The sequence below is a fragment of the Oenanthe melanoleuca genome, chromosome 5 (genome assembly GCF_029582105.1).
Source record: "Oenanthe melanoleuca isolate GR-GAL-2019-014 chromosome 5, OMel1.0, whole genome shotgun sequence".
NCBI lineage: Eukaryota > Metazoa > Chordata > Aves > Passeriformes > Muscicapidae > Oenanthe > Oenanthe melanoleuca.
Window position 1 is genome coordinate 27385885 of NC_079339.1, and position 17007 is coordinate 27402891.

Genomic DNA, 17007 nt, shown 5'->3' on the forward strand with positions numbered 1-17007 from the left:
AGCTGTATTAGCACATAATTCCTGTGGCTAATGATCAATAGTTAATCAGCAGAGGAGAAAATGAGCAGAGAGAAGCCATTGGTGCATACAGAGAATTACCAGATACCTTGAAATACCTGTGCAAAATTAAGCATGTTGATAATGGGAAAACAACAACCCTTTACTAAGAAACAGCACTTTTATGTGTGAACTGGAAAACATAAGTAATTTATTATCCAAATCACTAATCAAAGCAGAACATAAGTAAGCAGATAGTACTGTACTACTATATTTTGCAGTTAAAGTCATTTCACATATAGGAAATATTTTAAAATTACTCTTCTGAATTCTTAGATGCTTTGAGAATTTTATTAAGTCTTCTTCAAACACTTCCATGCTGGCAGGTAAAAAGTTTAAAACTGCCAAGCTGAAGGGCACAAAATAATGCAGAGTTCCTGTAAGTGGCTTTAAAAGGCTTGATTTGGGTAAGAAAAGAAAGATACAAAGATTCTCCTTGTTTCTTCTGGGTATACTCAGACCTTAGGTATGACTTAGCAATCCTTTTAATCAAATTCGTTTTTCCACACACTGCCAACAGCTCAATGTCTTCTTTTGAGAGTAGATCATCATGTCAAGTATCTGAGAACTAAGATAAGAATTACAAATCAAACTTCAGGCTCATAAGCACCTGGCTAAAACTATTTGTTTTCAACCAGTACTCTACTATTCTGCATTAAAAACCCTTATCAGTAGAACAAATTAATATAATCAACCCTCTTGTTAAACATATAAAATATACACAGGGATAGGATGAAGATCAGATTTTAGGGGCTTTTTTTTTAGCTAATATAACAAAGATGACTTTTAAGTCAAATAATTATTTGAAATAACCCCTTTGTACACAACCAAACCAAGCAGTACACCAGGCTGTCCCACAAAAGATGTGCAACAGCAAGGTATAAAATTCTTTAGGCAAATGGAAAAAAAAAAAAAGTTAATCACTAAGAAGCTCCCATTATCAACAAGCTACAGTTTTGGCCAGATAACACATTACTGTGGTATGCAGTGTGGTATGCACTGCTTCTGTGATGAAGTCACTAGCCAGAATAAAAATAGACATCTTAGCAGTCTGGATCTCTCTTCAAGACAGGGGTCCCTTCTGGATCTTTTTCCTTTATATATGTAGAAAGAAAGTAAGGCACTGTCAGTCAGTAATGAAAGAATGACAAAAATCTACTGTGAAACAATCCCCAAGTTAATCTTCCATTTAAGAGGAAAACATGCAGGTATATCCAATGTAATTACATACATTTGTTTCCAACTGCCTTCCCATTACCTCAGAATCTCAGTGTCACTTCCTTTTTCTTCAAAATCAAGGGCCAAAGTTGATTTCTATATCCTTGATGTACACAACTGTGCAACCATTAATAAATCAAGAATATTAGGGGAGTTCCTGTGAAGCAGAGACCAAAACTGCAGTCACTGGATCTATTAACCTGCACAGTAACTGGGTTTCCCTTCCTTGCTCCTTCCTAAGGATGTGCGCAGGAATGTATCTTAGATTTTCACAACAGACAAATACTCTTACAGAATTCACTTACCAAGTAAAAAATTTAAAATAAAAACATGAAAACCAAGCATTTAAAAGATGGAGTAAATGAGCTGCAAATGTAGCCTCCTTCTCTACTACTTCTAAATTAGGAGATTAATTTTCTCATTCTACTATGTAAGGTTCTAAAATGCATGAGAATTAGGGCATTAATCATCCTACACATCATGCCACCTTAATTTTTAGGTTCAATTTTTAGTATTCCTGCACTACTTTTTCATCACTAGTTCTATCTACTATGTCAATGGCAAGAGATAAGAGTCATCAGAAGACAGGGGTATTTCAACTAGTTATGGCTGTGGAAAGCCAAAGAAGGAAAAACCCAACTGAAACTGGAGAACAGCATAAAACAAACTTCTCTGCCTTTTGCAAAAGCTTTTTCTTTGGCCTGGTATAGTAAGGGAGAGAGAATTTGCTCCAGAGATCCAGGAGACTGAAGCACAAATACTATGCATCATTAAAATGCTACTGAGCACATTGATGTGTGAAATCCCAGTAATGCACAGAACTTGTGCTGGCCATTCCATTAATGTTGAAGTAACAACAAAACAACAGATTTTATCTGACATCCCATAGCTCTAATAAACAGAGTAAAACATTATAAATAGAATGCACTAACATGACCAACACTTCCCAACTTTTTCAAACAAAATGATTTTCCTGTGATTCCTTACAAACTGAGAACTTAGAGAGTTTCGTAACTTGAATGGTCCTGGAGCTGGCTCCTCAGATCAATTATTTAACCAGTGCTGATGTGCTTTAACAACTGCTTTTCATTTACAGAAGTTAAGGCAGTTATGAACTGGAGGACAGCATTAATTCTAATTAGCTTTGATCCCATCACCAAAAAGAGCTGGATCATCACTCTGCTGAAGATTTCTCAACTTAGTGCTTAGGAGATCCCCTGTTGGGAATTCTTTGGAGTTCTTGTCTTGTGCTGCCATGAGCTTCCTGAATATCCACATCTGTGTAACACGCTTCTTAGAGAAGCCTGGGAAAAAGGGAAGCAATAAAATTACAGGAGTCTCCTGTCAAATAATTTGTCCTGATCATAGTACTCACAGAAGGAGGAATTTTGAATAAACTGCAGGATCAGGAACAAGCCATATAAGGAGCCTGTGTTCTGCTTTGTACAGTCTTTTCCTCTCTTTTCTTGTCTTTCTTAAATTCAGTGCATTTTATGTTTTGGGTTTGGGGGTTTCTTTGGTTTTTTTTCTAATTGCACTCCAAAATAGATCAAAGGTAACTGAGATTTTTATGAAACCAAGCTGTAAGCTGCAATTTTTACGGTAACTGAAAGAAACTCCTGAAACACCACTGGCTCCAGTGGAACAAACTGAGCGAAAAAAGATGGACAAAATAATTGATAAGAAGAGAATATAAAGAAGGGAAAGAAACCTCCCACCCTGCATCTCATTACCAATGGTTGCTGAGACCAACAGGCCCCAGTTGTTAGCAGAGTCCTGGTGCTGTGCTCTCCAGTAGCTGTATCTGTATATCCTTTCTGTAGATGAAAGACTAGAGCTGGAACCAAGCCTGCAGATGCCACTGCCTGCCAAAGCAAGTGGCAGCAGCACATGTGGCCAACCAGGATTGCTACAGTCTAGATTTGACCCAGCCATTTCTCAGTGGATGTCTAGACTACTCCTCACTAAAGCACCAATTTCACAATTTACTCCATACCAAGAACTTTACACTTCTCGTGGATAGAAATCAGCAGCCAGTTAATATCCAAAATGTTGGTGGATTTTTTTTCCCCCTTTTGGAGTGAGGAAGGATTTGAAAAAGTGGATTGATGGACAGGCAAATCTAGTCACAAAAGCCTCACTTCCTTAGCAATGCAGTACCCCTACAAGAGATCCCCTTGAAAAATAAACCAAAAGACTAGGGAAAGGATATACATAGTGAAAATCTTTGTATGTTGACAAAGAACAGAAACTTCAAAAGGAGTACTTGTCAAAAGACCCACTCTAACAGTGCACAAGGTGGGCCAGGAAATCTTGGCATGACAGGGCTGCATTTCACATGTCTTTAAACGTGAAGCCAGTAGCTGCTAATTGGTAAGAATGGAGGAGATCCCACCCAACACCTGCTACAGCAATTCGGTTTAATAGCAGTCCTTCAGTAGCTTTGACAATTACTCCCACACTCCCCTGTGAGAGACTAATGGCTTGCTAAAAATAAAGCAGAGATTAGCGTCTGCAGGAGCTGAGAGAGCCGCTGTTCCACAGAAGGCGACATTCAACAACCTTGCGGTGAGATGATGTCCAGGCTTCAGAGGATTTCATCCTGCATCTACAGATTTGGGTGCCCGGCTGAATGGCAGGATGCAGTATTACTTTTTGTTCATTTTATGATTTTCTACAGCCTGCATTTAGCACCCAGTAATAATCTTCATACTTATGCAGTAGGGAATCAACCTCAATTTGTGTACACAGCTGCTAAAAGCTGAAGTTGCCAAGAAACCTAAGATGACAAAGCAAAATACATCCATACCCCCCGCCCCCCCCCAGCTGTACCAGCATTTAGTGACATTTTCACTAGTATGTGAATCTTTAGCAAGAAGAACAAGACTTACCAAGTCACAATGACAGGGAAGAATGGGAAAAAGAGCAGAAAATACCTTTCAAAAATTTTCAGAATATGACATATATAATATGGTTGTCAAAACCATCAGTCAATAGCTTGTATGTAGGATGCAAGTAACAAAGAGCATATCAGTCTTCCAAAAGAATTGCTGTTATCTGTTTTAAAATACAAGAACTAACAGACCACAAAAACAGCCAATATAAAAAAGAAACCAGTTTTTAAAACCACAGACTTATTTTGTTCGGTAAAAAAATGTCTGACTTCATGACAAAAAATTATACAGATTAAGTTTTGCCTTATGTTATATACTAAGAGAGCAATCAAAATTTATAGTGGGAAAATTTTAATATTTTGTCAAACACTGAAGGGGAAAAAAAGGGCTCCATGTGATGAATAAGATACTGTGAACAAAAAAAAAGCCTCACAAACAACCTTGACCTTGTTTTATGGAAGCAACCCAAATTAATTCCATCCTTCAAATGTACAAGACACTGATGTCACACAGAAGAAATAATTTACATTAATTATAGTTGCTCTCAGAAGAAAGTAGCCATCTTATGAAATGATTACTGTCTTACCTGGTCAAATAGGTTAAATTAAGAGAAGACATTAAGAACAACAGGTCTGGATTCCCCCCTTAGAAATAACAAGGAAATTTCTGTCTGCCTAGGAGGATAAGAAGAGCCAAAACTCCATTTGTTTTTCAGTTGTGTGAAAAAAAACTTACATTTTAAAAAGATAAGGAGGCATCACGGATGAGGCCACTTGCAACAAATGTCTCCCTGTATAAGTAAGATACCAACCACAAGATACCACCAGATTGCAGGTGGCAGTGTCAGAAGGTGAGATGAGACAGAACACCTCAAGAATATACAGGCCATTCCATAAGAAGAGAAAGGTTTGTGGCTAAGAGGAAAGAGAACTGCAGGCTCAGAATCCCTTCCCTTCAGCCTTGAGATGTAATGACCAACATCTTGATGTAACAACCATTACTTTGGAACAGTATCCACCACTTTCAAGTCACATTTTCCCTAGTCTTTAATTTGGTTTCATAGCTACCAAATCTTTTTTAACTATCTCAAATATAAATATTTATTAAATAGAAAACAGTGCAAAAATCACTAGAAGCATGATAATTAAAATTTAACATTAATGCATATAAAGAGGAGATCTTTCATTGTGTGCTTCAGTTGAAAGATGAAGGTATTACATGATATGGATGTGAAGTCTTCAAATAAAGATGTAAAGGTTTCAATGCCCCAGAAATTACTGGGTAATTTGTTTATGCCTTAGTATTTACACCTAGGCAAGACCCACCAAATAAACTGCAGAAGTATGATACTAATGTTCCTTGGCAGTGAACCTTTCACTGATCTCTTCAGCCTCCATTAAGACATCACAGAGGAAGCTGCAGTTGAAATTGTAAAGCACAAATTACACATAATTCTTGTGTAAATCAGGCAGTAAACTGGAGCAGTAAAATAATCAAGTTTTAAAGCTAGCTTTAAGATTTCATGATTTTTCTCTTGAAATACTTTCCACTGAAAGGACAGAGATAAAAAGAGGGAAACCACAAGAGCATCAGAAAATCATTACTTAAATGGTCCGCAAGGTTAACATGAATCTCTCTATAAAAAGAACCTGTACACAATAATTCCTATTAGGGCAAATTACATTTTACCAGAGAGAATGAAATAACTAAGACCAAATTGGCAAATGTCATTGTTACCACAGAAATTTCAGACTTGTGTGAAGAAAAATACCACCAGCTTGTTCACAATGAAAGCCTCCCACATGATTATGTGGCACATGTGAAAATAATTTGTTGATTCTAAAGCCTGTATTGATGCAGATAATCTGCCTTTTCTTATAAAATACTGATGATATGTGCAAAGAAATTCCCTTTATTGTATTTTACTATCATATGAAGAATCTTCCAAATTTCTGTTTTACACAGAAAAGCAAAGAGCTACTGAATATCCAAGTTTATATTCAATTTTGTACACAGTATCACATTTTCTGTTAATCACCTGGGGCTCGTTTTAGTATTTAAGACAGTGGAAAACAAGTTTTTATTTCAAACTTGATTGCAATGTTGCAGAGTGACACAGAGAAGCTTTTGACACAGGTACTGCATGGGCAATCAAGGCTGATGCACAGCTGGGTCTGCTCTTCACAAACCAGGATGTTTTGGGCAGGGATGGCCACAACAGCCTTGGCTACAGTGACCAGAAACAGAGATGGTTAACAACCCGAGAGAAATGACAAAGAAGAGAATACAGCACACAAATGTGGACTTTGGAAGAGGTGCTATGGAAAACAGAGACACCTTTGGCTAAATAGAAAAGTCCTGACTGAGTCCAGGACAAAACAAAACTCTCTATACAGGAGGCAGAAGCAGGCAGAGACTTGGAAGAATTTAGAATCACCATTCAGGCACAAAGGCAGTATCAAGAAATTCACTTCACTCCCTTACATGTAACCATCAGCAGTTTAAGACATATAAGTAATTTGAGATGGAAAAAAAAAAAACCTACTTTAGTAAGTGCAATAAGAAATAAACCAAAATGCTGACAGATATAAAAAGAATTTAAGAGCAACCTTGCATATTACTGATCCTAGAAGCTCCTCCAGATTTTCTTTCCATTTCTTGGGTTCATAAAATCTGTGATGGAAACACAACAAGCAAATTCCTACACGAGATTCTCAATCTCAAATCATGGAATTAACTTCTCTTATTTCCCTCTGCCACCCTGATTTTCAAAGGTATTCTGCACAGCTCCACATCTGCCCTAGCTGTTCCTCTGACATACCCTGATGAGACTGGTTCAATGATGCTACATAATCCATTTCAGAAACAGCAGATCAACAGGTATTACAGCTCATGAAACACAGCTTAAATAAACAGATTTCCCCCTTCCAAAAGTGATTATTCAGTCATTAAAGACATGGGTATACTTTATTTCAGGCAAAGACCAAATACCCTAAAACTTAACTTTATATTACTGCCCATTTGTTTAAAATACTAAAAATTAAAATCCCAGAATGAAAAGAAAAACAAAACAAAACAAAAAAAAAAAACAAAAAAAAAAAACAAAAAAAAACAAAAAAAAAAAACAAAAAAAAAAAAAACAAAAAACAAAAAAAAAACACCAAAACAACAACACATTGCTGTTTAACCTCTAAGTGACTGTAACTGACCTACAAAGACAAAACCTACATTTGGACTTTGACAATCAAACTTGCTATAAGGAAAAGCTTCAAGTTCATAAAAGACTAGCACAGTAATGCAGAGAGGTGACATTGTGGCTGTTTAGATGCAAACTGTTGGCAAGTTGCTGGAAAACCTACATACATTTATCTTTGCAAAAAACCCAAACAAAAATAGACAAGACAGACAAAATGGTTGCAATTACACTGGCAAATATGGCATAACTAAGTTTTCAGAGTGAGCTGGCAGCAATGAAAAACTTTATGTACAGCAGATTAATTTTAATATTTGAAGCTGAAAATTACATGACTCAGCCTGTACTCATCATCTCTATGAAGACATCGTTCTGCTGCTGAAATGTCAGCTCCTCAGCTTCAGCACACAGCAGAAATTGAAGCACAACGTTTGCTTTCTTTTATAACTTAGCTTTTTGGCTTGGATTCTCAATCACTCTGTCCTTTCTGCGAGTTTGAAGTAAAGCCAAGGCAACACTCTGCCCACCAGAAAGTCACACAAGGAAGAACAGATGTATCTCCCACCGGCACAGCCCGCTCTGCTCAGCCACAGAGTGGATTGCTCCACTGCTGTAAGTGCTGTAACCAGCTGTGCTCCCCTCACCTTCACCAGCCAGTGCCACACAGAGTTCAGCATACTAACACCAGTGCTCCTCAGCAGCAACAACATGCTCACTGTCCTTAAAGACAGTTACTTGCAGTTTCTGCCCTAACACACTAAAAAAAGGGGACAGTATGCACCAGAAACCAATATAATTTAGAGTCCATTTCATCATGGTTTTTTGGGTAGGTATTTCAGACCAGCAATTTTTAGTACTGGCTGGAAGACAGTCAGGTAAGCATTCAAGTTGCAACTGAGGTAAGTATTCAAGCTGCAGTTTATCACAATGCTGTATTTGTGTAAGCCCTAGTAACATCTTGAATGGCTTAAGACTTAACTTTTTTAAAAGACAACAGACGTGATATTTGTATGTCCTCCTTCAGCCTCGATCCAGATTTGCACATTAACAAACACTACATCACAAGTTACCTTCAAAGTAATAAAACCAAGATGCCATTCCCAAATATTATACCATGCTTTTCTATTTAATATTTTAGTTTAAGAACAAAAGCCCTTAACAGAATCACTACATTGCTCCTATGCTCCTTTTGTTTTACTCTGCATGTAATATACTTTCAAATGCAAGTAGCAGAACAAAAAAAAAAAAATATTAAAAAAAAAAAATCAAACCCAGCCCCCAGCATGCATTTAACAATTACCTTGTGTTGTTATGGAAACTAAATATCCATGAAGAAACAAGAAAGGGGGAATCTCAATGCAAATCCTGTATATTCTGAAGATAATTTTTTTTCTCTCCATTGCAGATTCAAATGAATATGATGCAGCACTGCTCCAAGCATCACATCCTCCCCTCTTCTGTCCTTCCCTTACCACTCCTCCCCAAAACGGAGGTAACCACTTTAAAATGCTACTGGAGATACTGAAGCAGGAAGCTGAAGCAAAAAAATGGATCTTCTATAAGGAGGATAAGGTTGCCCAAAATCAACTCAAATCAACTGTTCCATAAGACCATTCAATTCTCAAATCTGTCATTAAAGAAAAGAGATTTGCTTGCTATCCCTAGTAATCTCCTTGTGCAGTTTCTCTGGAACCCACAGCTGGAAAAACGTAAAAACTCTAGAATAGCTAAAAGAGGACAAAACTATTCTCTTGAAGGATTACACAGAAAATAAAGAGGGACAAGTAAGACCTCTCTTACCACCTTCTGTGTCCCTGCTCTCAGAAGTTTTGGTAAATATATCCCAATTTAATTGATATCTACGAAAACCAAAAAACCTAATTAACAAGACACAAATAAAGAATCTGTTTTGAAAAATTTGAGAAAACTTTATTGAAAATAAAGTGTCAATAAGATTTGACTATATCTGTATTTATTAATTCACTGATGGGGACAAGAATTTATGGTTTTAAGTGACAACCATAGCAGAGGGGTATGGTGGGACCTTCTCTGAAAGTAGATGTCTTCTGGTTTAATTTCAGTATCTCTAAAGCAACTATCAGAAACATTTTCACTAGATAATTACTAGTAAATACATCTGCATGGTTATATGAAGAAAGTTGCTCAATTTTTCTGCATAAGGGAAATCAGGTTAATGGTATGAACAACATGAAACAAGAATACAGAGACTGTATCTGCTGATACACTTTTCAACTTTTGAGAGACCTTTTGCGTAAATGCAAGCTATTTCTTGAAGCTTTTGATTGCTTTACTGGAAAAATCTGCCTAAGTGAAAAAAGATCCCATCCCTAACAGCATCTTCCAAATGATAAATTACTACATGAGGTTTTAAGCACATAGTCTAGGTTCAAAGACCCCTTTTTTTTTTTTTTTTTAATTTACACATTAAAAATGAAAAGGAAAATATTTGATTAGTAAAATACTTGTGATGTCTAAATTTTAACTGCTTACCCTAGTGCCTGGCACGTGCTTTACAGACTATATAACAAATCAGTGAAGGGGGAAGAAAAAGCATTTCCAGCATGTACCATCTTTAAATCTATCTAGGATGTTAGAAAGGTTACAACATATCTGCAGCTGAGGCAATTCATGCTGCCCCATCACTTTAGGTACAGCTTCAGCCAACTTCTTCCCAAACACATTAGTATAATGTTGCACACTGTAGATAATGAAAAAGACAGCATCCATAATTGTGACCCTTAAAGACACTTTAGCAAGTGTAGCTCAGAATAATGCTAGTAACAAATACAACCTTGAAGCATGACAGTAAGAGACAACTATTAATAGAAGGCTCATCTACAGTCTTGCTTTACATAATACAGAAAATTGCAGTAAAAATCAAAGTTCACTCACATCAGCAATGTACTTGAGAGCTCCATCTCAGCTGATGATAAGCATGAAAAATTCTCAGAATTTTAAAAGTGCTTTTTCTCTAGAAGCATTTATTCTTCAGGCCTTTGAAAGCAGCACTTAATGATAATGTGACATGACCAAAGAGAATTTGTTCCTGCTCCTGAAGAAACTACTAGAGTTTCCTTTTCTGCCTGTCTTGGAGACCACAGTGAAAACAAACCCAGTGACATCGTGGCAAAACAACACCCAATCCTAATCCTAAGGAAAATGCACAAATTCTGGGAGCCATTTTGCAAAACTCTGAGATCACAAATACACTCACAATTTACATTGACTATGATGCTAATTATCTATCAAGGAGATACTTAGGAAAAGTGACTCAGGTGTGACTAAGGTGAGGTGCTGAGAGCAAGGTTTACTTATACATTTCTAAATATTTTTCAGTTTTACAATCTTTTGGCCAAGATTTTGTGCTATTGGACCCAGAACTGAAGAACAGAAAGCATCAGTCATTCTCCACCTCTGGGACTTACAAGATTACAAACACTGTCTCAGCTGTTAAGCCAGATAATCTTTCACCATTGACATATATCTACTTATAACATTTATCTCCAATTTTGTCAAAAACTATTAATCTGGATACCCCTCTAGATCTGCCAGATAGTACCTAATATACCTTTTAAAAGCTAGCATTTTGAGTATTTTTGGTAGCACAGCTAGACTACAAATAAGTGAAGGATGGAGGGAAGGTACTGTTGATACCAGTTTGGTGGTCCAGGCAATTACACACACAAAACTAAATAAGGTAAATTAAGCAAAGCCTCCAAATTACTAAGGATGTTACTCATTCTATCAAACTGCTACTTGATAACTTTTAACATTCTTCCAAATTTCTACTAGTGACCCAATATCCCCAAAGGCACAACCTTACAAAGCAGTTATTTCCAAAGAACTAAGGTGGTTTTCAAAGCTCTCAGAAACCAGTGTACCAAGAAATGATGCCAAATGGTTTCTGCTCATCACTGCATCATGGAAGATAGCATCCTCTCTGTCCACTTACAGACAATATGTTCCAGATTACACACAAACATCTTACTACCTCCCCGACCACTGGGAAAGAGATTGAATTTTTCATTTAATCACATTTCAAACATCAGCTCTTTATTTAACTGTTTTTTTCTTTAGGGAAACATTTAAACACTAGAAATGATGGGACAGATCCATCATCATCACCTACTTCTTAATACAAAAAAACATTGGCAAAAAAAGTTAAGCCATTTAAATTCTGAACTGGGCCATATAGCTTCCCTGAAACCATTGGAGTGAGATAATCCTACTTAAGTGCTATCCTCAGTGAATCTTACTTTATCCTATTAAGTGATCAAGAAACCAATACAACTCTAAAAAGATCATTAAATGATCTACAGACTATACCACTCAAGGGTAAAAACAAATGTTTGTCAAGGAAAAAAATATTCAGTAGAGGTCCTAAGGATTCCTGTACTAGATTGAGAGACATTTCAGCAACAATTCCCAGGTGACCTCTGAATTTTCTTAATTTGCTAGTATATCTTCATACAAATATGAAGTCAACTGTCCATAGCCTAATGCAGCAGAAGCTGGGAAAAGTCTAAGTTCAGCCACACTTGTTAGTCAAATACTAGTAATGAATTTACTGAATAAAAATCAGCAAAATTTGTTTTGTTCGACTGTTAAAAATGCAAAATATTGAACAAGACATGAATTTTTATTGACTCTAGAGGTTTCCCTAGTTATCAGAAAAAAACTCAGTATGTTATTTTAATTCTCACATATTAAACAGCCAGGCTGATTTACTTTGCTGGCAGAATAGATAAGGAAGGTCTTTTCCAAGACAAGCCAAATCTTTGAAATGGAGACTGAAGTGTCTGCTAAATGACAAAACAGATTTCCTGGGGCAGACACATCTTATTTAGGCATGTCATTTAATTTCTATTCATGAAATACTGGAAAAGTATTACCTGTGATGATTGTAGAAAGATATGTTTCCAAGAACCTTAAGCTTTAAGGAGATTAAACAACAGATTTTTCTAAAGCTCTATTAATAAAGCAATAGTTGCATAACTGGCTTCTCTACACCAGGGCAGAAATGTAGGATGCAAGTATGCTTAAAGCTTATCAAAGAGATGAGAGAAATTCTTGGTAGATGGAAAGAAGGAGAAAATTCCTGTGATTCATTTAAAGCAAAGGACACTTCTTCAAACCACAAAAGAAGAACCAACGAGCCCCCATAAACGCATAAGTCATCCTTCTGAATTAAAACCAGTTTCATTAATCCAGCAGCTCTAATAGAAGACCTTCTGACTGACTGGAAAGGAAAGTGAGTTAGCTGGATGCTTCATCCTGCTGTGCAATGACACTCTGATCCTGTGAGGCATCAGAGAAGTTGACAGCTCCTCCTATACAAAAATAGAGTCCTGAGGAGAGGAGGTGACAGGGCAAACACCTCCCAGCCTGGAGGGAAAGTGGAGCTGCAGGAGTTCCCATGAAATTTCTGAGACTCATAGGTACTGGAATATCAGATCAAAATCAAACTTCAACAAACCACCAACTCAAAGGACATTGAAGTATGAGTGGGACAAAGAAAAGGCTGATTTGAGGTATATAAAAATACTCATAATTGGTGTCTTCCTAGGACATCAAGAGTAGCAACAACCCTGTTTAGAAAACTCAGGTTGTGGCTCTCCCTATACCTTTCTGCTCATTGCAAAGACCTGTCAACCCAGCTCACACTGAATTCCTGCATCACGTTGGTAGATTTGGGGATATTTTCATCTGATACAGTGCAAGGATTCTGAAACTAACATCATCTCTTATCAATAAGCAGTTACACAGACAAAACTACAGTATTGGTAATTTAAAAAAAATAAAAAATTCTTATTTTCAGAACAGTATTAATGTTTAGCACAGCAAGGCAGGAATAGAAATGGCTTTTAAATCCATCAGTACAAATGTTTTTAACCAAATTACCAACAGTTTACATCAATAATTATTATAAAAAAAAGAATCTGAGCACAAAACAAAAATTATTTGACCAACACTTGAAATATAGCACAGTATATCATACAGTAGTTTACTGATTTTTCAAAACATGCATAGATACAAGCATAGCACAACACAATCCTTTTAAGAAAAGTCACCACAGATCATCTCAGCTGATGTTCCAAGTGGGCAGCTGAATCCATTCAAAGAGTGAGCAAATATCAGGGTACATAACTCTACATCATGCAAAATTCCTGAGCAGTAGCAGGAGATAAAGCACAAAAAAAACATAAACAAGCAGAGTTTCAGAGAGAAATGCAGAAAGCCATGGTAAAGGGCACATGGGATTGACACCATAACACACAGAGAACAGAGCAGAAGTGTATCCAAAGCAGCAGACTTAAGCAGGAATACTTCCTCTATTATAACTAATAGACATAGCTATCACACAGCAGAGAATGATAAATGAGCTGGGGGGCTATTTATTCAGCAGATACAGCATTACTTCCGTGCCAACGTGACATACTGCACTCTGGCTGTAGCTGCCTTCCAATACTTTTCCATGCAACATGAGCTACACTAAAACAATCCATATGCATCAGAAAAAGAGAGGCCATAGGAAACTGAGACACATTCAGGGTGGCTGTGAAGTTCCACAAGTGATTTGAACAGCAGAAGAGAAATAGAGCCTTACAGTTATTTTCAGCATCTGCATCTCAAAATCATAAAATCAAGAGAGTTAACTGTGAAGTAATCAAAACTTCAAATACACTGCTCTGTTTAAAACTAAGATTCCTCCAGTTGAAAGCCCAAAGTGAGAAATGTTGGCATGCTCATCTAGCTTTGTGAGCTGACAAACACATCAATACTTTAAGCAAAGATTTTATGGACAGCTCATTACAAAGAGTCTTCTGCATTAATGTATCAGCATTAAAAGCTGGGATACCAACACCATCTATCACCAAGACCATCAAAAACTTCTCCTACCTCATTTTAGTTGACTAACTTTCAGTCTGAGCAGACATGCTTTCAAATTCTTGTTTGTTAAAGGAACATGTCACAGTAATAGCAGTAATACTTAAAAAAGTATTCTCTATACATTACTCTTGTCACATCCCATTTTTTTGCACACCAGATACTGACACTTATTGCAACTCCTGGGAAAAGACTAGGCATGTGGCAAATCTAATAATTGAAGATGTCAATTTGAGAACCTTCAGAAAAAAGCTATTTATGTTATAACTACCAGAGACATAATATCTACAATTACTTCTGCACAGATATTATCTATGTAGATATATTCTTGTAGCTGTTAGATAGATTATCTACATGCAGAAAGATATCCTACATAATCCACTGGACAACTAAAAGAACACTTCCACCAGGAGGTAGGAACATCACCATACAGCAACCACTGTACAATGATTTCAGTACAGTACGGTATTGGCAAAGATTTCAAAGTAATGAATAATATATTAAGAAAAGGGGAAAAGGTGGCAGATTTCACCATATATAAAATCTACTGCGCAAAGCCAATTTAAGAACCTAATAAATACATATTTAGAAGTACTGTAAAATTACTGTAAGCATTTAAGTAAAAAGAGAATCCCCCAGATCTGGTAAGCATCTTTAAAATTCAGCCTTCTACAGAAGTGTTGCTTCAAGGAGAAGGGTCTGAAAAATAAATCCATGAAATGAACAAGAAAACTTAGTCATGTCATTCATATACACCTTCATTTTGGCAGTATGTCAGGATTATATTTGTGCATAAAAAGATCAATTAAAAGTTCTCGCATGGATCGTAATTTTTTATTATGCCATTTAAATTGTAACAAGCAACTGTCACTTTTCATTCTTCCACTGTGCTGTGAATTTTACTGTGCATAAGAACTGCATGAAAAGACCAAGTTCTAACATCAGTACTACTGCACTGAATTTCCTTGCAGAATTTCCTATGCAGTATTATCATTAAAGCCATCATTTAATTTATTATTAAAGAACTTGTCTTCAGGAATTAAAGTATTTACTGCACTGCTCCTCACAACCGTCAATGAGAATGACAGTAACAGAGAATCAGGACACCATTTTTTAAAGACATCTCTGTATCAAACTAAGAGCTCATTAGATATTAAAATAGCCAAATGTTATTTCACAAGAGAATTTCAATGTCAATAAGAAGCTTTAATTGTTTTAAATGAAAGCAAAAAAAATATTTTGCAGAAAACTTTTTTGAACGATCTAAGCTCCACAGGGAAACTGCACACACAGAACTCTGAAAACAATGATAACTTTTGTAGGGTTTTTACTGAATACAGAGGAACCATATTAATAAAAGGATTATGTGTCAGAAAAATGCACTATTAGATGTAAAGAAAAAAAAAATCTTTTTTATTGTTACTTCTGGTTGGAGTCTAGTATTACTGTTCAATTTAGAAATTGACTCAGACCAAACAATTTCTAAAGCAACTCAATACACAAATCATCAAATGCTATTTTTAGTCCAAGATGCCTAAAATACACCAAAATCCACCTTTCCTGTTACAAAAATACTTTCCAAGCCACTTGGGTGTGAAGCATAAGGGAGGCAGCAGCTGGAGGCTGTAGACAGCTGCGCATCTGCTGGAATTGATTTCCTTAACACCGTGACATAACACGTGCCATCCATTACACAGATTATTCACTTTACAGAAGTAATGCAATTTGTTCACTACAATCTACTGTTTCAATTGCTGCAAACTCTCACTCCTGAGGCACGTGCTGTCTTCAGCAGGGGGAATTAAAAAAACCTCAAACACGAGCCATGCTCTCCAGCAAGCTTCTTTAAAGCTGCACTAAAAAGTTCTGCAAACACACTTTGACCAGTGCAACATGCAGGGCTAACACTAAGTAATCATAATAGCAGCATAGCCCTGAGCCCTGAGCTAAAAGCAGAAAATGAGAATGCCATTTCCCCATAGGCAAACAACTGTCTCCTTCATTTAAAAAAAAAAAAAAAAAAAAAAAGAAACACAGATACAGATTTTAACATTTCTCTACAGATTAACAAGGGAATAGATGCAGATCAAGAGATATGTTTTCTCCACTGTCTATTCATATTAGAGATACCATATTAAATGAAGGCCTGATGGCAAAAAGGATATTGGTGAATGCTAAATAGCCGAGGGATAGCTTTTAAGGCTTTTTATTCAACATTTTATTGAAATTTTTTTTTTGAAAATTCAAGGAAGAAACGAATAGTTCCCTAATTTTGTTGTAAAGATGAGAACTAATAAGAGCAAAATGTGATATGCCTCTTGCATATCACAGTGCAGTTAAAATAGCTCTTTGCAGGTTAAACAGCTGTAAAAAGCTGTAAGAATCTGATTAACTTAATGGGAAACAGACTCCTGGAGCCACTGCACAAATACAAGGTTTTGAGACCCACCAATATGCCTCAGTCTTGACCTGTATATAATTACCTTCTGGATTTGGCATCACTAACTTAGTTCCCCAAACTGCCAAAGGTTGGTACTATTAGAAAACTTTTTGTTTCCTTCTTAGAACCATTCCATTAAGAAAGTGGTCAGCAGCTTTCAGCTGCAGCCATTTCTCCTCCTTTAGATGAGCGATGACATTACTAAAAAACTTTTCTTTGCCAGACCTCTTAAAAAACACTTTAAAGATGAGTTTAAAATTTCCATAAAATGTTTACAAAGATTCTTGATAAAAGCT

General features: G+C 36.4%; 1 protein-coding gene across 2 annotated transcripts in view; it reads right to left on the reverse strand.

The window, feature by feature from the left end:
• The window catches only part of SIPA1L1 (signal induced proliferation associated 1 like 1), a 200891-nt gene that overhangs the window by 89730 nt on the left and 94154 nt on the right, over positions 1-17007 (reverse strand). The gene's annotated exons all lie outside the window — the stretch shown is intronic.